This window comes from Delphinapterus leucas, chromosome 19 (genome assembly GCF_059928025.1).
Source record: "Delphinapterus leucas isolate spDelLeu-1000000601 "Yukka" chromosome 19, BTC_Dleu_Yukka2, whole genome shotgun sequence".
Classification (NCBI taxonomy): domain Eukaryota; kingdom Metazoa; phylum Chordata; class Mammalia; order Artiodactyla; family Monodontidae; genus Delphinapterus; species Delphinapterus leucas.
This window is the reverse complement of record NC_143147.1, coordinates 70,441,815-70,466,120: the sequence shown is the minus strand read 5'-3', so window position 1 is coordinate 70,466,120 and position 24,306 is coordinate 70,441,815.

The following is a 24,306-nucleotide window of genomic DNA, read 5'->3' as shown; positions in this document are numbered from 1 at the left end:
ACACTAATTCCCCTCTACACCCACAGCCCTGGCCCAAGCCCGATCTGGTGCCTGGTTCCTCCATCAGGCCTGACAAATCTCCCTGCCCCATGGTGCATCTCACATCCCACCCCAACGTGGTCTTTCTGAAGCATAAACGAGACTGACTCTCTCCCACCTGTAAGCCCCCAAACGTTTCCCCACTTTTGCTAGGGCACCTGCCAGGAGAGACACCTGCCAAGGCCCTGAGAGTCCCCGGCATCCCCACTAGGCTGCTGACTCCTGCCACTAGGCTGCTGACTCCTGAGCTCCCTAACAATGAGCACCTCAGCAGGCTGGGAGACACGGCCGGAAACCCCAGAACTGCTCACCTCAGGACGGGGCAGGCACTGCCACGGCCTCATCAAAGAGAGCAGAGGAGGCTTCCCCAGCTGGGACACAAACTCTGCACGAGTGGCCTCTCCTTGAGCCATTACATCACCTCGTGTGACTTGAGGGAAGGAAGGACCGAGGCACACTTGGTTCCTAAGGAGGATGGTATAGGCTCAGTCACGTCCCCCCAAATTCACATGCTGAATCCCTAACCCCAGGACCCCAGGATGTGGCTGTATTTGGAGATGGGATGTTTAAAGAGGTGATCAAGGTAAAAATGAGGTCAGTAGGGTGGATCCTAATCCAATAGGATTGATGTCCTACAAGAAGAGATTAGGACACAGATAGGCACAGGGGGAGACCATGTGAGGACCTGGGGAGAAGATGGCTGTCTAAGCACCAAGGAGAGAGGCCTCAGGAGAAGCCCGCGTGCACACACCTTGATCTCCGACAGCACCCAGACAGCATGGGAGAGGTCTGTTATTCAAGCTGCCCAGTCTGTGCTATTTGTTACGGCGGTCCTGAGCAGACTCACACGCAGGGTAACTCAGGGCTCAGACTGGACAGAGCCCACTCTCCCTCCCCCTGTACGTGAGTTACAGGAGCCCCAGGAACTGAGGAGGGGGTCCCTGAGGAGAGGCACAAGATAGAAGATTTTCGGCATAACACGACTGCATTCACGTTAAACGTGCCTGAACTACATTCACACAAGATGGTTTTGTCCTGTATGTACATCGGCACCTTCAGTCTCAACTGCAGATCTTTGGCTTCACCACCTCCACTGAGAGCATTAGCTTCACCTGCTGTGGACCGTCTCCTATAGGATTTCCAGAACCACAAAGCATCGAAGCTTCACAGGACCCAGAGTCTGTGCACTACCGTCCAGGTGACCCTCACAGCAGGGCCGCACAGCTGCCCATCAGAACCCATTTCCCTTTTTCCTGTTCACAGCTACCCTGCACCTCCCAGCCTTCCCACCCCTTACAGCTGGGGCGTAGTGCCTCGTGTTACCAAGGGAAAAGGGTGGAGGTGGTGAGGGCCTTGGCCAGCCTGCATCCTAGGACGGAGGGCATGATGCCCACCTGGTCACCCCACCCTGCTGGTTGGAGCCCTCACCTGGAAGCAGGAAGGAGAAACCAGGGGGACAGAGCCTGGGCCCCCACACCCACCTGCCCTGGACTCTAACAAGAAGGGGACAGAGACATCTTGAGCTTCAGCCCAGTTTTGGGAGACACTTTGTTCCAGCAACAAACTATGCCTTAAAAGCCAAGGTGCTTTACAAAGCCCTCCCCAGCTGTCACAGAAAGTCAGGCTTCATCTCATCACTTTTCTCAAACCCCAGCTCACGGTGAGACCACCTCTCAGGTGATGGTGCTTCAGAGCAGCCCCTTTAAAAGATCCCTGGAGTTCAGCTCTCCCAGCCCTGCCTTCAGTTTAAGGGAGAAATTTCCTTGACAAACCTTCTCAGTTTCCTGGACAACCAAGCTTCACAATCTCCCAAACTCTCCTCCTTCAAACACTCCTATTCTAGGCTGGATGAGCCTAAAGAGACAGTGCTGTCATCACGTGCCAGAAACCGATTCCCCCAAGCCCATAGTTATTGGTCACATGATGCTATTGATGATGAAATCCCAGGAGAGCCAGCTTTCCAATATAACCATTTCTGGACTCGGCACTGGGTCCCTTTCCACGGACAGAGTGGAGTGGCTGTTTCCACGTGCCCTGTGGTAGAAGAGCTCACCTAATGCAGCCAGGACTTCATCCTTTCCAGGTGATTCCAGGGTCCTCACTCTGCCCAGACCCCACCCACATGGCTGCTGTCTGTGCCAGTCCATACAGGACCTTGGTAATCTCCTAAAATGAGGGTTATTTTATACACAGGCAATGGGTTGAATGCTGGCCCCAAAAGATGTGTCCCTCCAGAACACGTGAACAGGACCATATCTGGGAAAAGGGTCTTCGTATATATAGTTAAGGATCTCGAGGTGAGGTCATCTTGGGTTAGGGCGGCCCTCAATCCAATTGAGAGAGTCCTTATGAGAGACAAAACACGAGAGACTCAGACACAGAGGAGAAGCCACGTGAAGACAGAGGCAGAGACGGGAGGGATGCAGCCGCAAGCCTGGGGATGCCTGGAGCTCCCAAAAGCTGGAAAAGGAAGGAAGAACCCTACCCTGGAGCCTCTGGAGGGACTTCTATCCTGCAACGCCTTGATCTCAGATGTCTGGTCTCCAGGACTGGGGGAGGATGAATTCCTGTTGTTTTAAACCACCCACCTTGTGGTCATTTGTTACAGAAGCCACAGAACGGTCGCACAGACCCTGCTCTGTAGGATCCCAGAAGTGCAGGTCTCATTAAAGGCAGACAGAGGCTGGATTGCAGAACCCTTAGAGTCAGTACCGGGCCCCAGAAATCCTAAAGCAGAGGCTGGACACCCGTATGTTGAGGGGTCAGTCGGAAGCCCATCCCTAAGGGTGCCGGCTGCACACGGCCTCCCCAGGTTTTTATGCCTGAACCTGTTGGGGATAAATATTCCCACCCTAATTCAGGACTTCTGATGTCACCCTTCACATTGCTAGTTAAGAACCCACTAGTTACACAGATGAAAACCCTATCAGGACACTTGCTCTAGTGGTAAACAATTCTGAAGTTGGTCAGAGGTGGGGAATCGTCTCCCATGCAGCCAGCAGCTCCCCCGCAAGGAGCGTCCTCATTGCAAAGCTGGGGGACCGGGCCGAGGCGTCTGTGAGTAAACGTGAGTTAAGGCCCAGGCCAGCTGCTGCTGAACTGTTCCCACCCTTCCCAGGTACAACACCTGAATGTGTACACAGACTTGAAAGCCTAGAGGAAGGGGCTTGGAGTCACACCAGCCACATCACGCAGGCTGACTTGTTGCCTGCAGGCCAGCCGGGATGGTCCTGGCCACGGGCGCTCTTCTGGAAGCTTTCCATTTCCCTGCCTGAGGTACCCCTCCTGTCCTGGCCCCCACTGCTTTTTTCCTTCCTCACCTCTACCAGGGAGAAATTCCAGCGGCAGGTATGGGTGACACATCCTCTTCTTTAGCAGGTGGCAGCCTGGGAACTCCTGCAGAAAGTCCAGCAGAGCCCCACTCACACCGGACCACCTACAAAGGCGTAGCCCCTCACTCCCTCCCACCAGCCCAGCCCTGACACTGCTGACGGGGCAGAGAATATGGTGTCGGACACAGCTGCAGGTAATCTGGCTGCCTGGAGCGGTGTTTATATTGACCTCAACCCAGGCACACCTGGGGAGGGCTGGCCGGCAGGGTCAGGCTGCCCAGGTCAGCCAATCCTCGCCCCTCAGGGGCTCATAGCTGCAGAAAATGGGCCTTGCTGCACCGGACAGGTCCAAGAAACAGGTGTGGGGTCCTGAGGGTCAGGATAGACACGGGGCTGCAGCTCTGCTTGTTTTCTCAACATTTTGTCTGGTCCATGAGTGGGAGACAACTTCAAGAAGACCCTCTCCTAATGAGAGGAACCCAGGAGTCAGGGAGAGGAGGGGTGGTGGTTGGAGACAGGCCTGGTGCCCCAGCTGCAGTGGAAGTCTCTGGAAGACCAGGCGGAAGGAGGCCACACAGAGTGAAGCCCAGGGTCACAGACCTGTCGGAGCTGCTGTTTGTTAGTTCAGGTCCTGCTCTGAGGTGCTCTGTGTCAGCTCTGACCTACAGGTGGGCTGGCGGTGCTCTGCAATGAGGGCTACGTGCACGGTTCCTGTGTGCCCAGCCTGGCCGGGGTACCTGCCCAGGTGAGCTCCATATCCTGGGAGGTGCCTGACCACGAGAGCCCCGTGGGCTGCTGGGTGCCTGCCCAGGTGACCTCCATACCCTGGGAGGGGCCTGGCCACGAGAGCCCTGTGTGCTGGGGGGGAGGGGGGCGTGTGTATGAGCGTCCTCTCTGCAGCCGGCACAGAGTTGCTTAGCAACTTCCCTGTGGGCAGTGCTGGGATGAAATGAGAACCGGGAGATGCCACGAGCCCCCTGAACCCGTCCATCCAGAGTGATGAGGTGAGTAGGTGGGTGCTGGCCACTGGGCTGCATGAGGGAGGCCCCACGGGTACCTCTTGTGTCTTCCACCTGACACCACAGAGGCCTCCCCAGGACAGAGCAGACAGCCTGCCTGGGGCAGGTGGGAGCTCCTGGTGACGCTGCAGGGGACATGAGAGGGACGGACCAGGCAGGAGGGGGTGGGAGCCCAGACAGAGCCATGGGGCTCGGGGCCGAGGGGGCCTTTCTGGGTCTGAGCTGGGAGTGGACGTGCAGGTGGTACGTGTGATCCAGGAAAGCTGCCCTGGTGACGTGAGGCTGATCGTGCTTCAGAGTGGCAAGCCTTCCGGGTGATCCCAGAACAGGACAGTGAGACGCATCCTGTTAGAAGAAGGTAAGTGAATCCCCCCAAGAAGAGGCTCTGTGAGCTGGCCCCCGGGAGGGGGTGAAGGGAACAGGCGTGGAAGCTGCGGAGAGTGGGCAGTCCCCCTGGGCGGGCGGCGGGTGCAGACCCCACTCCGTGGTCCCACAGCTGTGCTTCCGGCCGGATTACTTGGCTTCTCGGAGCCTCAGCTTCCTGGTCTGCTCGTGGGGTGATGATGCTGAGTGAGATTCTCCGACTCTTTTTCACTGTCTGCCCCTCAAGCCTGTGAGAAGTGGAATATTTCTTGCCATCTCAGTAAACAAAGGATGTCCCAGTCATCAGCACTTGCAGCCCTCCAGTGTGAGCCGCGAGCCCTGAGGAGCTCAGGATATGCAAATACAGAATGCAGGCCCCAGGGAGCTGAGGTGCACATCAAAGGAAGGATTTCAGTGAGCCCAGACTCTGGCATCTTCGCATACAAAGAAAAGCGCTACATTCCTCACGTTGGGAGAGCTGGTTTTCCTTAGTTAACAATCACCTTTTGATGTTCCCCATTACGTGCGCCAGTCCCCTGCCCTGTCCCCTCCCCCCGTACTTTAGCTCAGGGAGGAAGGAGCGCAGAGGGGCTCGGCTGAATAAGGGGCCTGCGAGCCTCGGGAGGAGTTTTCAGCCGCTTTCCCCGCAGTCGGGAGGAGGGGCGCTGACGCTGCAGCCGGACCCTGCGCCTCCCTTGCCCCGTTTCCCCTCAGGACGCTCAGGCCGACCCCCTCCCCACGCCCCCCAGGCCCCGCGAGCCAGGCCGAGGGCAGGGGCGAGAGGAGGGACCGAAGTTCCCCGGACCAGAGGCTGGGGGCCGCTCTTTCTGCACAGCAGCGGCGGGTGGCAGGGAACCCCTGCCCCTCAGAAGCTGGTCTTGCGCTGCCGCCCGGGCACCGGACCAGGCGGAGCGTCGGAGCCCACTTACCCGGCCCGCCGTCCGCACGACTGTCGCGGCTTCGGCCGCCAGGGCCCCTCCAGAGCCGGCAGCCGCAGTGAGGCCGCCCTCCCCTCGGGCTCCGGGGCAGTTCCGTGACGGCGGAGGGAAGAGACCCCGAGCCGGGAGTTCCAGCTCTGCGGAAACGCGGGATCCGTTCTGGGCGCAGCGGGTGGGACCACTCTGCCCCGAGGCCTTCCGGGAGGGAGGGGGGCGCCGGGGGAGGGAGCCGCCAGGAGCGCAGGGCCCCGTCGTGGGTCCTGGAGGGGCGGCCCGGCCTGGGGGCCCCGCCCACTGTGACCGCAGCCCAGGCCTTTTTCCTGGAAACCTACACAAAAAAGTTAGAAAGATACACGGTCTACAGTAAATATTCACAAAGATTGTTGCTGCTGTGCTTACTATCCTATTACAGGTGTAAAATCCATAAAACACTTTAAGTTCAAAATTAAATAAATTTTTACCTTTCTAATTATGTCTCTGCTATTCACAATTGTAGTTAAAGAATCAGAGACTGTGGCATCACTAGTTAAAAATGAGCTTGTTAAAAAAAATAGAACTCAGGGCTTCCCTGGTGGCGCAGTGGATGAGGGTCCGCCGGCCGATCCAGGGGACGCCGGTTCGTGCCCCGGTCCGGGAAGAGCCCACATGCCGCGGAGCGGCTGGGCCCCGTGAGCCATGGCCGCTGAGCCTGCGCGTCCAGAGCCTGTGCTCCGCAATGGGAGAGGCCACAGCAGTGAGAGGCCCGCGTACTGCAAAAAAAAAAAAAAAAAAAAAAAATAGAACTCAGGCCTACCGGACCTACGGAATCACAATCCGCACTTCTACGATCTCCCCAGTGTCCTTGTGCCCATGAATAGTTGGACGGTACATTGCTACCTCGACATGTCTTTTCTGTCTGAGAGTACACGCATTTTATCCAGTTTGATAAAATAAAGCACTCAAAAATGCATATGCCTGTGTTGAAGCCATTATTTTATCATTTCTTTTCCAGATAAGAACAGTCTCTATACTGGTTTTGTGGATCACATGCCATACTCTTTCCTGGTAGTTAGAAATAAGGTGGAGAATGTTACTTTGTAATTTTATATATATATATATATATATTAGTGGGTAATTGAAGACACTCTTCTAAATTAAAACCAGCTCTCTTAACTTGCTGTTTTCTTTTCTTCTTGGGTCACATTATGAACTCTTCCCGTGGCCACATGGCATGTGTACCTTTAATTTCAGGGACTGCTGACATTCCAGGATGTGGCCATAGATTTCTCTCAAGAGGACTGGGAGTGCCTGGCCCAAGATCAGTGGGAACTGTACAGGGATGTGATGTTAGAGAAGTATAGGAACCTGCTCTCCTTGGGTGGGGATACCTTCCTTCCAGAATTCCTTATCCACCCACAGGGTTTAGAGTCCTTCATTTGTAGAATGTCTCCTGGAATCTTCTGCTTCCTACAATAGGGTTTCAGATTGCAACGTTTCAGGAAAGATTGGGAGTTTGTGGGTATAATTTATCTTATACTTTTAAAATTGCAGCCTCCCTTTTAATATACTTTGTAACTGCTTAGGATGTGTCTATATGAACTGTGTACTATATGCTTCTGTTATCGTCCTTACAGTGTTTTATTGTCTTATTTTCTGTAACAATTTTCCATGCATTCTTTGGGCTTAAGGTATATTAAAAGGGAGACTGCAATTCTGGGGCTTCCCTGATGATGCCGTGGTTAAGAATTCGCCTGCCAATGCAGGGGACACAGGTTCGACCCCTGGTCCGAGAAGATCCCACGTGCCATGGAGCAACTAAGCCGGTGGGTCACAACTACTGAAGCTGCTGCGCCTTGAGTCCGTGCGCCATTTATTTTTGGGGGAATAAAACCACCTCTGAGTGATTAAAATTTAGACCAGCTAGTCAAAATGCTTTATCACCTGTTCTTCTAAAACACTGATCAATGGAACAAGTTTTACTAGGGATAACAGTGTAATTGTATTCTGGAGCTCATATCAGCAATATGGTTTATGACCCTGATGCTGGATCAGGACATTTCAATGGTATAACTGCTATTAATTGTCTGTTCAACGATTAAAGTCTCATGTGATCTGAGTTCAGACTGGAGTTCATCCTCACTGGTTTCTGTCTATTGCAGATTTCTCCCAGTATGAAAGGACAAGAGTAATACGGCTTACTTTACAGAATGTCTTCAAACTAAATGATGATATAATCTACATTCAATTAATTTATACATACCCTACTGTAGAACCGGGTTTGTTATGGTGGCAGAGCCCGGTAATTATGTAAAACTGAAACCTTTATCTGCACTGGTTCAAGTCCTCTTCCTAAGAATATGTTTATAATCAACATTCTTTCACAAATGACCCAATTTAATTCACCATAGCATTCCTCATATTAACTAAATGGAAAATCCTAGGCTATATACAAATCCAGAAAGGGCCAAAAATCATCAGCCCCCATGGATGATTACAACCCATTGCTGAGGCATTCAAATTACTTATTAAAGAACCACTATGTACATCAACATCATCAATTTATATATTATTGCCCCAATGCTAGCCTTAACCCTGGCTCTCACAACATGAATTCCTCTTCCCATGTCTCATCCATTAATTAATATAAATGTAGGCATGCTATTTATATTAGCCATACCACACCTAGCCATTTATTCCATCCTCAGATCTGGATGAGCTTCACATTCAAAATACTCACTCACTGGAGCTCTAGGGACAGTAGCACAGACAATCTCAGATGAAGTAATGTTAGCAGTTATTCTATTCTCAGTCTTACTGATAAATGGATCATTTACATTTTCAACAGTAATTATTACACAAGAACACCTATGACTAATTTTCTCCTGACCCCTACCCAGAGTTTGATTATCTCTGCAATAGCAGAAATCCAATGAAGCCTCACTTGATTTAACAGAAGTAGAATCAAAACCTGTATTTGGCTTCAATGTAGAAAATGTAGCAGGCCCATTCACCCCGTCCTTCCTAGAGAATATGTCAATTTCCTTATAATAACCATTTCCACAACAATCTATTTTTAGGAGCATTCCGCGATGCATTCCCTTGTATGGATGGACCATGTTTTGCTTCTCCATTCATCTGTTAATGGACACATGTAATATGTGTCACGCTTCCTCCTGGGCTCTGGTCACACACGGCAACTGTGCACCCTGTAGGGTTGGGCTTTCAGCCTCTGCACAGGACCCCTTGGTGTTGGTTTAAAGTTCAGCTTACAGCCCAAGAATGACAGAAGGTGAAATCCTCATCAGCCGTGTGCGGTGCAGGCAGGGAGTCACAATTAAGTATAGAGTTAAAAGCAGAGAGGCTAAGGGTGGCTCAGCCATGGAAAAGCAGTGAAGCACTGACTCGGGCTATGATGTGGATGAACCTCGAAAACATGATGCTCAGTGAGAGAGGCCAGACAGAAAAAGACAATTAGTGGATTCCACGTACATGAGACATCCAGAACAGGCAAGCCCACAGAGACAGAACGTGGACCGGGGATGCCGGGACTGTGGGAAATGAGGGGTGACCTCTGAAGAGTGAGGTTTTGGGGAGATGATGGAAATGTTGTCAAATGCATTGTGCTGGTGGGTGCCCAACCCTGTGAATACGCAAAGCACCACTGAGCTTAATACGTAAAGTGGGTGAACTAACTGTGTGGTAAAGAAATTCAATCTCAATAAAGCTGTTACCAAAAGCGAAAACCTGGAGGCTTCTAGGCCCACCTCCAGAATGTGACCCTAGAGGTGCCGGGTCGGACAGGACCTGCGTGTCTGAAAGCCCCATGTGTCCAACCAGGTGGTCTGAGGGCACCTCACGAAATTCTCCCTGTGGCATCAGAAGCGTGGGGCACTAGTGTGGCCAGGCCTCAGGCAGAGAGGCTGGATTCCGTGGCCTTGCTGTCCTCTCTTAGGGACTGTGGCATCGTCTCCGTAGAAGGAGGTGGGTCATCTTGAAGCCCAGTTCCCTCCTCTGCACGTTTCTTCTTTCTCTCCCAGCAATTGTGCCGGCCGAGCTGTGCCAGAGCAAACAAGGCAAAAGGGTCGTGCACGGAATGACTGAGAACTTTGACCAGGCGCTGTGGACTCCTCAGAGGCAGTGACCCAGGACTGAGGCCCCAGAGCCTCCTTCTGAGTGTCGTGGCCCCGGTGCCCCTCTCACGGGAGTAGTTGTCAGACTTGATGGTTGAAGCAGCCATGGTATCGAGATTTCACTGGTAGAAACTATTCCTTTTCTTCCCTCGGAGAAGCAGGTCTCCTTCTACTTTGCTGGGGAGACCCCCCGCTTTTTTGCAGTACGTGGGCCTCTCACTGTTGTGGCTTCTCCCGTTGTGGAGCACAGGCTCCGGACGCACAGGCTCAGCGGCCATGGCTCACAGACCCAGCCGCTCCGTGGCATGTGGGATCTTCCCGGACTGGGGCACGAACCCGTGTCCCCTGCATCGGCAGGCGGGGTCCCAACCACTGCGCCACCTGGGAAGCCCGAGACCCCCTTTTTAATAAACAAAAATGATAAGCTGTAAGTACCTATTAAGGATTAGGTTATATACATGTAAAGAATAATCATAAACATCAAGAAACAGAACCTGATGAGTGGACACCCAGGAGGGCCCTTCCCTCGTCCCAGCCTCCCCCCGCCGTGAGGTAGCTGTTCTCCCGATGTTGTGTCAGTGACTTGTCCTCATAGCTTACGCCCAGGCACGCATCCCTAAACAACGCAGCCCAGCTTTGCCTAGTTCCAAAGTCTGTAAGTGGGTGGACCGTACTTGCTGCTTTATTGCTGTTGATGGCTCAGCATTGTGTCCATGAGGTTCTTTCATCTTGTGAATATAGTTTTTTTTTAAATAACTTTTATAGTTTTACTCCCTTTAAACACAATGTACTCCACTGCTGTGGAATATTTCTTCCTAGGAGCGTGCATGGCTCACTTCTGCATCCGCTTGTGATGGCCTCCAGGTGCTTTCAGGTTTGGCTCCTGTGGCTGCGGAGTCCATGTCCGTGTGTCCTGGTGCAGGGCTGGGGGGTTTGTGTTCAGCTGGGAGGAACACCGTGGGTCTGTGTGCACGGAGTGCGCTCTCTGAGGCCCAATTGTTTCAGAAGTGGTTGCACCCCCGCTGCGCACCAGGCTGTCCATTGCTCCACGTCCTGCTGATATTTGATCCTGTGTCTTCATGTCTGCCATTCCGGTAGGTGTGTGCACAGTACTTTTCTTATGGCTTTAACCCCTCGGTTGTTAGTGAAGTTGTGCATCTTGTCGCGTTCATGGACTACTTCCTGTTGTTTTTTAAAAAGTTTTAAAAGTTCTGGTCAAATACACATAACATAAAATTTACTATCTTAACCATGTTTAAGTGCACATTTCAGGGTCATGAAGTAATTCGCACTGTTGTGCAAACCTGACCACCATCGTCCTCCAGAACTTTTTCATCTTGCAAAATTGAAACAGTCCCCATTAAACACTCACTCCTCATTCTCCCTTCCTCAGCCCCTGGCACCCACCATCCTACTTTCTGTCTCTATGTTTCCGAGTGCTCTAGGGGCCTTGTATGAGTGTATCAAGCGCTGTTTGTTTCTTTGTGTCTAGCTTACATCACTGAGCATAACGCCCTGAAGGTTCATCCCTGCTGCAGCCTGTGTCAGAATTGCTTTCCTTTTTAGGCTGAATAACATTCCCTTTTATTGATGGACCGTGTTTTGCTTCTCCATTCATCTGTTAGTGGACACATGTAATATCTACATTCATTTCTCACGTCATAATATTTGTGAAATAACGTCAGAAAGTCCTATGAATCAAAAGTCATTTGCCATTAACTTTTTCTTAAACTTTTTATTGTGAAAAACATCAAAGCTAAGAAAAAGGGAAGAATACATGTCAGCTTCACTTGTGTTCAGGAACTAATGCTTTACAGTATTCACTTTATTCCCTGTGTGTGCTATGCGTGTTCACGTGTCTGCATACATGTGCTGTGCAAGTGCATAGGTACTTGCACTGGCACACATTAGTGTATGTACGGGCATATGCGTGCGTGTGTGTTCACATGCTAGTGAGTGAATATATTTGTGCTGTGCACATGCATGTGTTTGTGTGTGTGCTGTGTCTGCCTGTGCGCACACTGTGTGTTTGCTGGAACCACTTGCAGGTTGGCTGCAGACTGAATCGTGCCCAGATATATCCACACGCAGCTGCTCTAACGATCCTGCGGAGCCACGTAAAGGTCACGGATCTCAGGGATTTAAATGGATGGAGCAGGACGTCCTGACACAGAGTCTGTCTTCCAATGACTGTCACTGTCTCAGTAACATCCTTCACACCTTCTTTAAGCCCCATTCAGGGTCCAGCTTAGACCCCCATTACATTCAGTCACCTGCCCCAGGTCCCCTAAAGCTACAATCTCACAGTTGGAGAGCCCGGCCAAGGCTGGGGGTGCCCCTCCTGTTGGCCTGGCCTCCAGTCCCTGAACTTGGCTCCTGTGTTCCCATCTCTCAGCCAGGCCCCGACTTGGATGGGGCCGCCACCTCTTTCCTCACAGGGTCCCATCGCCCAATCAAGGGGGTTCATTCTCCCAAACTCAGCATCAGGAGTGGGGGGGGTGTGACAGCCCCACTGGGTCTCCTTCATGTCAGACCCTGTGCTGTTGAAAGAGCAGGTGCCCTGCCCTCGGGGGTGGGGGCTGGGGGATGACATGCGGCCCACGATGAGCAGGCGGGTCCCAGGGTGGGGCGAGCCAGTGTGCAAGGAGTTCTGCGGTGGGTTCTCCTCTCCAAAGGCTTCTGTGCCGCTACCTCTCCCCGTGCCTCCCCTCGAAGACAGCGCGGTGCCCCGGACAGGAGCCATGGGAGCCGTCAGCCACCGCCCCCTCTACACACACACACACACGTACACGCTGCAGGGAAGCAGGACCTGAGTGCAGGGCTCTCAGCGGCCCTGAGTGCCCCACCCGGAATCGGCCAGCGGAATGGACAGACCGGATCTCCCGGCCCGGACCATGCAGGACTGTCTTGCCTGGGCTTCCAGTGCGGCTGCCTCCTTCTGGAAGCCTGGGAGGCTGGAATCAGGCCCCTTCTTGTCTGTCCTGGCAGCAGACTGGGCTGCGCTCCAAGAAGTTCGTGGCTCACCCGTGGACCCGGACCATCAGGTGACCAGAGAAATTGGTAACATTTCTGTTTTGCCTGTTGAAATGTTTAATGACAAAGATTTTGTTCAGTTTCCTGATGTGGCTGTCCAAAGATGAGAGACCCATGTGTGTGATCTGTACCTCCTATGAGATCAGCCCTAAACTAGTTTAAACATGATCAAGTCCTGTCTACATGGTAGATTTAGACCTCTGCCTGTCCTGTCTACTGATTATGTTTAAAGCTGACCATGTGTTGTCTATAATAAGAAGATTTAGACCTGACCATGTTCTGTGTACGCTAGGACTATGGGAACATGGGTAGAGACCCGGCCTGGCCTCAGTACTGGGAAGCTCTGTGCCTGCACCTGAAGGTCAGTGCTTAGATGTCTGGGGTCTGGAGCTGAGGTGGGCTTGTCTACATAATAGCCTCTCTTCTGAGTGGTGACCTGGTCCTCCCAAGGGTCAGTGCTATGGTTGGGGCCTCAGTCTTAATCCCTGCAAGTTTCACCTTCCCTGGGGCTCGTGGAGAATCCGCAGGAGGGCTACCTGGCAAGAATTCCAATTCACCAGCATGAGCATGGTGTGTAGGGAAGCAGGTTTAGCTGGTGAATTGATTGCAGGGCACGCAGATCGGGCAAGAGGCTGATGGGTAACAGCTGAGGCTGCTGCTGAGCTCTCCTTCCAGTCTACCGTCCCTACTCAGAAGTGTCCAGAGCTGCCCCTCGGCTTTCAGCCCTGCTGTCCTGTGAGTTATCTCAACAAGTAAGTGAGACAAGAAGGGACTGAGCCTGCCAGAACCAAGCAGTGTGTTCACCTCTAGCATGAAAGCTTTAAACACAGGTAAAATCAACAGAACCAAAGGGAAAAGAGGAGGACTTCTCTGGGACAACTGTGGGGAGAGGAGACCCACCTGCCACTTTTTCCCATCCCAGGGACCCAGCTTGTTTCCACAGTAGGGGAGCCACCAGCAGAGCCATGGTGGCCTGACCAAGGGGATGTGTGACCCCAGGTGCAGGGTCTGGGGAGGTGAGGTCACCCTGGGACTGTGGACATGTGACCCCAGGTGGAGGGGTCTGGGTAGGAGGGGTGACCTGTTGAGAGAGAACGTGTGACTTTAGGTGCAGGGTCTGGGGAGGCGGGGTCACCGTGGTGAGTGTGGATGTGCGACCCCAGGTATAGGGTGCGGGGACTGTGTGGGTCTCACCCCATCTGCATGGGTCAGGATCACATGTACGGGGAGACCCCATATGTGCTCTTGCCTGAAGTGTGTCCTGTCCCCTCTGAGATTTCCAACATCTGCATTGAGGGTGTTGCCCTGATTAACCTGTGGTTCCTTTTCTTCTCTTAATCTTGTCACATTCATATGAGGTCAGGCATGTTTGAGTGGGATGCTGCTCTGTGTTCTGGTGCGTGACAACGCTTGGTGGTATCATATTAACATCATAGCATATCCTATATCTAATCTATGGGGGTCACCACTGCCTGGGTCCCCCTGGACAGAGGTCAGGTGAGCACAGACTACACCCCCTAAGAATGGTCTCCCATGTGCCGCATGAGGGTACCGTGATGGCCCCTAAGGCAGGGGACTGTGTTTGGGCCTCCGACAATTGTGATGAAAGGGAGTTGAAATGGAATCTCAATTAACAAGACATTATTTTAAGAATTTATTTTAAGTGAAATAAAACACACGTCGCATACCCTTTACCATCATCACCATTTTAAGTGCACGTTTCTGAGGCATCAGATCTATTCACCTTTTTGTGGAGCCATCACCACCATCCCTAGAACTTTTCATCTTGCAAAACCAAAATTCCACAACCGTGAAAGTCTCACTCCCCGTTCCCTCCCACTGCCCCTGGCACCGATATCCACTTCAGTTCCTGAGTTGTCGACTCCTGGAGTGGAATCCTGCAGTGTTTGCTGAGGGGTCACTTTGGAAGAGCTGACTTTCAGTCTGAAGCTCTGCCTGTTTGCATGTGAAGAATCTGCATTTAAGGAGAGGGTGTATGAGGAAGGGGGTGTATGAGGGACAAAGGCATCTGGGGTGCAGATGAGCCAGGACCTGACCAGCTGCCTTTCGGGTCCTCTGGTTCCACCTCTTGGCCTGTGTCTCATCTGTATCATCACTGGCCCCGCTGGCACCCCTGGGGTGTTGTTGTCTGAGCGAGATTCCCCTGGTGCCCCTGCTCTCCTCCCCTCCTCCTGCTGGTTGGGGAGGGAACTGTTTGCTGTGTGGTCTCTACTCCTGAGGCACGAAGGACCCTGCAGCATGGACCTGCAGAGTGTGGGTTGTGGTCCCAAGAGCATGGGACCCACATAGGATACAGCATTGGGGCATGACAAGTGCTAGGGCTGCCTCACCACTGACAGGGGATGTTGCCAAGATCCTGCTCGGGAGGGCATGGTAGGTGGCCTGGGACCCCAGAGGCCCCATTCCTATCATGGAGCTTGGAGAGTGCATCCCCATGGGCTCCAGATTCACCCCATATCTCAGCCATATCCCTCTGTCCTGTCTTTGAACTCAGGAAAACGAGCTCTCTTGTCCACAACATAGGCCTGGTCCTGTTGATATTAGGATTCTTTAATTTAGGCGTCCTGGGATAGCAGATCTTTTTAGGCCTGAGAAGGAACAGCTCAGGAGTGTAAAACATTTTCAGATGAAACTAATATTTTTAGATGTCCCCTGTAAGTGATATCATATGCTAAGTCTCCTTCTCTGTCTGACTTATGTCACTTAGTATGATCGTACATAGGTCCATGCAATTTGCTGCAACTGACCTTATTTCCTTCATTTCATGGCTGAGTAATATTCCATTGTAAATAAGTACCACATCTTTTTTATCCATTTTTTCCTTCCAAGGACATTTAGGTTGCTTCCAAGTCGAAGCTCTTGCACATAGGGCTGCACTAAACGTTGGGGTGCCTGTTTCCTGTCGACTTATGATTTTCCCAAGATATACGCCCAGGGTTGGTAGTGCTGTATGCTCCGTAGCTCTATTTTTTAGATTTTTTAGGAAAAACCATACTTCTCCAGAGTGGCTTTTAACAATTTACATTCCCACCGTCGGCGCAGCATGGTTCCCTTTTCTCCATGCCTCTCCTGCACTTCTGGCTTTTAGACTTTCTGAGGACGGCCATTCTGACTGGTGCAAAGTGATACCTCTTTGTAGTGTTGATTTGCATTTCCTGCCTAATTGGTTGGCCAAAAAGGGCATACAGTTTTTTCTTCAACATATCAGAGAAAAATTCATTTGCCTTTTTTGGCCAGCTGAGTCATTTGCGATGTTGAGCAGTTTTCATGTGCTTTAACGGCAAGTCCATCTACCTCTTGAAAGCCCGTTCCTGCAATTCTGCCTTGCTTTCAAGTCCTTTTCGATTACTTACCCCAAGACATTTTTTGATGATAGGTTTCATTTACAGACCTGCAGGCTTTGTGAATTGCAGTGCCCCTCGGCGCGGGTTTTCAACTCGTTTAGGGATATGGCCTCAAAATGGCAGGATTGCTTCAAACCCCATTGTGGTTACTGGGGCAACCTGAGCCTTAGGGAAATCCCTCTTCCTGATTGGAAATAAGAGTGACATGTGCCTGTCCAAACACCCTTGGGCTTGTGTCTCATTCCTTCTCCCCCTTCCCATTCATGTCCCAGACAAATTCCAAGCCGTGCAAAACCAGCTTTTGAGGGTGCTCTCTTCTCTAGGTGGGGAGGCTCTAAGGAAAGAGGCTGGAGGGGGAACCCCACCACCAGGAGATGTGGAGATGGGGTGACTTTTCCAAACTCTTCCGCCCAGATGGTCCACCATACTCTTGATGTCCCAGGCATGTTTTTGCTAGGTTGGCTCCTCTGCACCTGGAGATTTGGGACCCCTGGTGTGGCGACAAGGCAGTACAACTCCAATGGCGCTGCATTTGTTTGCACATCCTCACTAGCTCGGTCATCCACATAAGTGTCCACCCTTAGGTACCTAGCCAGCTTTGGGTCTAGATGATGTGACACCAGGTTGGGTCAGCTCCCTGAACGAATTTAGTATCTCTCTCTTTCTCTCTCTTTTTGTAATTTATCTTTATTTTTATACTGGAGTATACCTGATTTGCGATGCTGTATTTCTTTCTGGTATACATCAACTTACTTCGCCTACAGAGAGACATTTATATGCTCTTTTTCAGAGTCTTAGCAGTCTTGTATGTTCTCATAATTACAGTGTGTTGAGCCGAGGTCTGTGTGCTGTTCAGTAAGGCCTTAACAAGCACTGCTTCTGTCTATGGAACGGCATGCGTGCTAGTTTCAACCTCCTGGGTTATTCCTCCCCACTTCCACCTTTCCCCTTGGCAGCCATAATTTTGTTTTCTATATCTGTGACTCTGTTTCTGTTTTGTAAGTTAGTTCATATGTATCCATTTTTAGATTCTACCTATAAGTGATATCATACGATAAGTATCTTTTTCTGTATGACTTATGTCACTTAGAATGATTGTATCTAAGTCCACCCGAGTTGCTGCAACTGGCCTTATTTCATTGATTTCGTGGCTGAGTAATATTCCATTGTACATATGTAGCACATCTTCTTTATCCATTCTTCCTTTCAAAGGCATTTAGGTTGCCTCCATGTCTAGGCTCTTGTCAACAGGGCTGCACTAAAGTTTGGGGTGCTTCTCTCTTGTGGATGTTTGGTTTTCCCAAGATATATGCCGACCAGTGGAATCGCAGTATCCTCTGTAGCTCCATTTTTTAGATTTTTAAGGAAACTCCATTCTGTTTTCCAGAGTGGCGCTGTTAGCAATTTACAGTCCCACCATCAGTGTAGCAGGGTTCTCTTTTCTCCACGCACTCTCCAGCATTTCTTGTTTGTAGACTTTGCGCTGATGGCCATTCTGACTGTTGTGAGCTGATACTTCTTCTTTTAATATATAATTTATTTATTTATCTATTTTATTTTTCATTGCATTGGGTCTTCATTGCTGCGTGCGGTCTTTCTCTAGTTGCAGCGAGCGGGGACTACTGTTCATTGCGGTGCGTGGGCTTCTCATTGTGGTGGCTTCTCTTGTTCGGAGCACGGGCTCTAGGACTGCAGGCTTCAGTAGTTGTGGCACGTGGGCTCAGTAGTTGTGGCTTGCAGACTCTAGAGCGCAGGCTCATTAGTTGTGGCACATGGGCTTAGTTGCTCCGTGGCATGTGGGGTCTTCCTGGATCAGGGAAGGAACCTGGGTCCCCTGCTTTGGCAGGCTGATTTTTAACCACTGCGCCACCAGGGAAGCCCCCCGATACTTCTTTGTAGTGTTGATTTGTATTTCCCAAATATTTGGTTGCCCAAAAAGGGCTTTCAGTTTTTTCCATAAGTTTTTACGGTCCTTAAGCTGGCCAGAATGGTTCCACCTGCTTGTTTATTAAAGTGAAACATCTGCCCTCGGATTATTAATCTGAGGGGCTATGAGGGATATAATGCAACTGCTGGTTACTTTGGTAACCGATGAACCAACCTGTCATCACTTCCCCATATAAACAGTGGCCTCCTCTTCCCCTGAGTAGCGAAGATGGCTCCCATGTCCTACCTGCCGTTTGCCATGAAGTGGTGCGCTGTCGCTTCAGGACCTTTTTGCTTTGCAAGAGTAGGATCCTCTATCCGATAAATCATTGATGTCTCTGTTGCTATCTCCTGGCTCTTTTCGGTGTCAGAGCTGGGCAATTATAGGCCTTGCAGGCCTGCTGGGTGCAGCCCACCAACCACATAGTGATTCAGTATTTTTATAGATTATACTCCATTTAAAGTTATTAAAAAGTAATGGCTATATTCCCCTGTGCTGTAAAATATATCCTTGTTGTTTATTTATTTTATATATGGTAGTTTGTCTTAATCCTATACCCCTACCTCTCCCCTCCCTTCTTCCCTCTCCCCACTGGTAACCACTAGTTCTCTATATCTGTGATTCTGCTTCTATTTTGTTATATACATTGACTTGTTTTATTTTTTAGATTCCACATGTTGGCGAGGATGTGGAGAAAAGGGAACCCTCTTGCACTGTTGGTGGGATTCTAAATTGGTGCAGCCACTATGGAAAACAGTATGGAGGTTCCTCAAAAAACTCAAAATAGAACTACCATGTGACCCAGCAATTCCACTGCTGGGTGTATATCCAAAGCAAACGAAAAGACTAATTCGAAAAGATACATGCACTCCAATGTTCATACCAGCATTATTTACAATAGTCAAGATATGGAAGGAACCTAAGTGCCCATCAACAGATGAATGGATAAAGAAGATGTGGTATGTATATACATCAGTACAATGGAATATTACTCAGTCATAAAAACAGTGAAATTCTGCCATTTGCAACAATGTGGATGGACCTAGGGAGTATTATGCTTAGTGAAATAAGTCAGGCAGAGAAAAACAGAAAAATGTCTTCCATCATTACTCTTGAGAAATAGTTGACTATTGTTTAGAGGTCAGTCTAACTGCCGTGCCTTTAAAGGTAATTGTCTTTTTTACTCTCAGGATTTTTCTCTTTACCTTTGTTTTTTGCCATTTTACTATCATGCATCTAATTGCAGATTTTTGTTTTATTCCTTCCAGTTTTATTGAGATCTAATTGACGTACAACATAATGACTTGACATTCATATATGATGCAAAATGATTACCATAATGTTTAGTCCATCACCTCATACAGTTACAATTTTTTTTTCACCTTGTGATAGCTTTCAGGGTCTACTTTCTTAGCAGATTTATTTAAATTTATTTGCATGGGATTCCTTGGATCTATTTGATCCATAGATGAATGTGTTTCTTCAGTTCTGGAAAATTCTCAGCCATTTTCTCTTCAAACATTTCTTCTGCCTCATTCTCTCCTTCTAGGACTTGATCACATGCACGTTAGATCTGTACCCTCCTTGTGTCTTACTCTCTTTTAAATTTGTTTCTACTCCATGTTTCATGCTGGATAGTTTATTCTAATTTATAAATTCTAATTTATGTTTAACATATATTTATATATTATACATAATTAACATGTAAAATTAGATCGTTTCATATCTAAAACTGTCTAATTAATGAGTTCATTAATTCTTCCTATATTTTATCCAATCTGGTGTTTATCTCATTCACTGTATTTTTTTTTAAAAACTTATTTATTTATTTAGGCTGCACTGGGTCTTTGTTGCTGGGCGTGGGCTTTCTCTAGTTGCAGTGAGCCGGAGCTACTTTTCATTGTGGTGCGTGGGCTTCTCATTGCGGTGGCTTCTCTTGTTGCAGAGCATGGGCTCCAGGCACGCGGGCTTCAGTAGTTGTGGCATGCGGGCTCAGTAGTTGTGGCTCACAGGCTCTAGAGCGCAGGCTCAGTAGTTGTGGTGCACGGGTTAAGTTGCTCAGCAGCCTCTGAGATCTTCCCGGACCAGGTCTCAAACCTGTGTCCCCTGCATTGGCAGGCAGATTCTTAACCACTGCACCACCAGGGAAGCCCCTCATTCACTGTATTTTGTTTATCTTCTCTGCAACCTGCCACCTCTTTCTGCCCTTAGCTCTAGTAATCTGAGTGCTGGCTCTAGTGCAAACTCGTGGATTTATACAGTCTAATTTAGACTCACAGTTGGTTAGAAAATAGGACCCATAAGCCTAGGCTCATCTTTTCTGAAGAGAGAAATATATATTGTGTGCTGTAACGTGAGGGAGAGTTGGTGTGGGAGTGGAGAGGTGAGTGGAACGAGGGAAAGGCGGCACATCACGTACAGGTGGCCCTGATGTCAACGTGAGTGGCTGTCGTGCTGTAGCTGCCACGCAACAGCACTTGGCCTAAGGTTACATTAATAAAGATATTGTCTCTAGAATGGGGGCTGCTCTACACTGATCCTTCATTCAACTGATATTTGTTGTGTGTCAGATATATTACACAGTATTTATGCATCTAGGAAACCTCAGTGAACTACAAAGAAGCAACCATTGCTGTCTTCGTGGAGCATATGTTCTACTGGTAAGGGGCAGACTGTATACTATAAGCATAGTAAATGAGGGAAGTGTTTATATTAGAAGTTGCTAAATGCTTTAAAGAAGGTGATTCAGAGTACAAGTGTGTGGGGAGAGGGAAGATGTCTGTTGTGGTCAGTGTGGGCCTCATTGAGAAGGTGACCTTTGAGAAAAGACTGAAGGACCTGAATTTTTCAAGAGGATGTCTGGGGGATGTTCTTTCCAGGCAGGGAGGACCTCCAGTGCAAATGCATGAGAGCAGCAATGTGCCTGTGTCAATTCACTGTATTTTTAACATTGGTTATTTTAATATTTGTTTATAACATCTCTGTTTGTTTCTCTTTCAAGTTTGCTACAACAAATTTGATAGTTTCCTATAATGTAATGTTCCCTATGGTATACCTGTTTTCTGCAGGTATTTTCAAGTTTGAGCTTGGTAATGAAGGTGATGTTTTAGTCTGTTTGATAGTCTCCATGTCTGAGAAGAGAGCAGCTGTGTTTCTGCTTTTCTGCTTCCTTTTGGTTCTTTTGGATCTGAGAATGGAGGGGTGCTTCTTTCTGTTCCTGCTAACCTTTGACTGCTGGCCTTTTTTGCCTTTGTAAAGTTACTCGTAGGGTAAGCAAGACCTGGCACAGGTGTTCCTGCCGCCAAGAAGCTTTGGGTTCACTCTGTCAGGGACCTGGGTCACTCCCACTTGGGTATCACCTTAAACCATTTTCACAATTTGAGATTCCTTAGCCAGCTCAGGTTGTGAGTCCCTAGGTGTCAGTTCTCTTGAGGCCCAGTCTGGGCCCAAAAGTCCCCCGGTTTGGGGGGAAGAGGGAAAGGTTTCCACTAACTGCCCTGATGTTGAAAATTCAGCTTTTTGAAACCCCAGCTTAAAGTGATCAGGTTTCCTAAAAATGTCCGCCTTTCATAGGCTTTGTGCTCTGACTTTTGCTGCCCCTCGCCCATGCAGTCCCTGAGCAGAAGCCCAGAACAACAATAACCAGAAATGCTTGCAGGCATAAGAGCCTCCTATATTCCACTTTTCTCTCTGGTTACGTGTCTTTCTCCAAAAATTGGCCTGGGAACAACCTACTGCTGTTTGGACTCCTCAGTCCATTTCGGAGATGTTGAACGTATTGAAACCAGTGTGTGCAGGGTGTGTGTGTGCGCAGGGGGGAGTGATCTGAATGCCGGTTGTTTTTAGTCTCTCATATCCTTAAATGTGTTCAAGTTGGCGTGGGATCCCCAGAACATAATGGAATTTGGGTGCTTAAATGCTTGTGAAGTGCTATACACATGGCCATGGACCAGCACAAGAGAAAATGCACTTTGTTTAGGCTTCTTATCTATTTCCAGCTGTTTAAGAATGTGTTTCACATCTTTACTAGACAACTGCTTGCATGTCTCAAGGCTGTATGATTTCCACAAGTCTTAATACAAGAAGCTGAGCAGTCTTTTTAATTGTTAACATATTTACTGGAGAGAAAATAGATTCATCTGTACAAATGATCAGGCTTGAGAAATGAAGCCTTCAAAGACACACAGGTAAGGAATCGACAATTCCTCTTATTTATTAGGAAAACAGGCTGTATGTTATATTTTAAAATGTCAGTTTTCTCATGCATGCTCTTATGCAAAGTTAATGAAATAGAATATTTTCATTAAAATATTTTCAAATAGCTATGTTACTGAAATTAGGACTACAGTGAAGACTAAAAATATTTTAACCCAAATTATAAAGCATTTTGTTCTGAAGACATAAGTGTACTCTTATCGTCCTGTGCTTACCATATTGTAAAGTTTAAAATCCTTGTGAAAATTGCAAGTGTCAACTTTCCTACTGATGCGGTGCATAGATTTCAAAGTCCAGTCTTTTTTTTTTTTTTTTTTTTTTGCGGTGTTGTGGCCTCTCCCGTTGCGGAGCACAGGCTCCGGACGCGCAGGCTCAGCGGCCATGGCTCACGGGCCCAGCCGCTCCACGGCATGTGGGATCTTCCCGGACTGGGGCACAAACCCGTGTCCCCTGCATCGGCAGGCGGACTCTCAACCACTGCGCCACCAGGGAAGCCCCAAAGTCCAGTCTTTATTGTTTTATAGTACATGCTTTTTGAAGGGCACAGTCCATCACAGAAGAAAATATTTCTTTTTCTTATTTATGCAACACATATGTTCATGCCATTCAGTTTCAGAGTAGAGTGAGTTGATTGTTCTTCATTCTTTAAAAAGTAAAATGAGATAATAATCGCCTGAAAGTATCTATCATAGAAAAGTTATTTCCTTTCCCTGTGGGTTCCATCAGCAATGATGAATTCAGAGTAGTGCCCTGAGTGAAGGTGGTGGGCGCCTTTCCAGGGCCCAGGGTAGTGGTGTGGAGTAACACGGGTTTCTTTCCTTGTGCAAGAAGCCAGGCCAACTCACCCCTTCCTGACTCCGTAGCCTCTAGATGACCCACCTCAAGTTCCAGAGGGCAGAGGTTCTCAATGACCCCTGAGTAGCTGACTCGAGTCATCGTGGGTGATTTCTTCCACATTGCTTTTTGCACACTTACTCAGAAATTGCAATCTCAAAGGGGAAAGCACATCTCTCTCTTTAGAGTCAGCAGGGCAGAGTTGGGGAGGGGGCAGTGTGGTCTGGGTGTGGGGGACTGGGACTGAATGTTGATTCACCACTTATGGCCTTTGGAACTTACACAAACGCTGTGTTTCTCTGCCTCTGTTTTCTCACTTGTCAGAGAAGAACAAAGACTGTTTCCACCTCATGCACTTGCTCCGAGGAAACAATGAGATCATACGTGGAAGGAATTTAGGCTTTGGCATATAGAAAGTGCTCAATAAATGTTTGATTTTAGTATTCAGACACAAGAAATGTTTTGCACAGATTTGGTTAACTCACCTGGGAAGAGGAATATTCTTGAGAGAGAGTTTTGAATGCAGTTCAGAAATAATTAAATGCCTTCCTTGATTGAAATAGAATGGCAATTAAGACAATGAAGCATTTTTCTCTGTGTTATCTAGGACATATTATTCTCATTTTCCTCTTGTAATGGGAAAATTTGAAACTCACACATAGTGGTGACAAATTACACACCCTGAGGTTAATTGTTTCCCTACAAATACATTTCGAGTAGGGAAGGTGCATGATTCCAGAGGTTTCAGAATCCAACTGTGGGTAGCATGGTGCTTGGGACTCACAGAGGCCTGGGTTTCTGGTGTGGCCAGCATAGGATTTTGGAAAAGTTTTTTTAACGTCCTGCGATCTCAGCCTCCCTCACCATAATTAGGGGTAAAAGTACCAAACTGCCGTGGTGGTATCTGCAGGTTTGTAGGTGACAGGCTATCACATACTATTACATCATAGCCGAGCCACAACCAAAAGCTGACTTTGCAATATGTTCCAGGGGCTTACTTATTGTAAGAGGGAGCAACCTGTTCACATAAAATGAACCAATTAACCAAACTCTGTTCACTTTACCCAAGCAAACTGTCTCCCAAATGTGTGTCTCTGGTTATCTGGGATGGGGCACAGACAACACTGATATG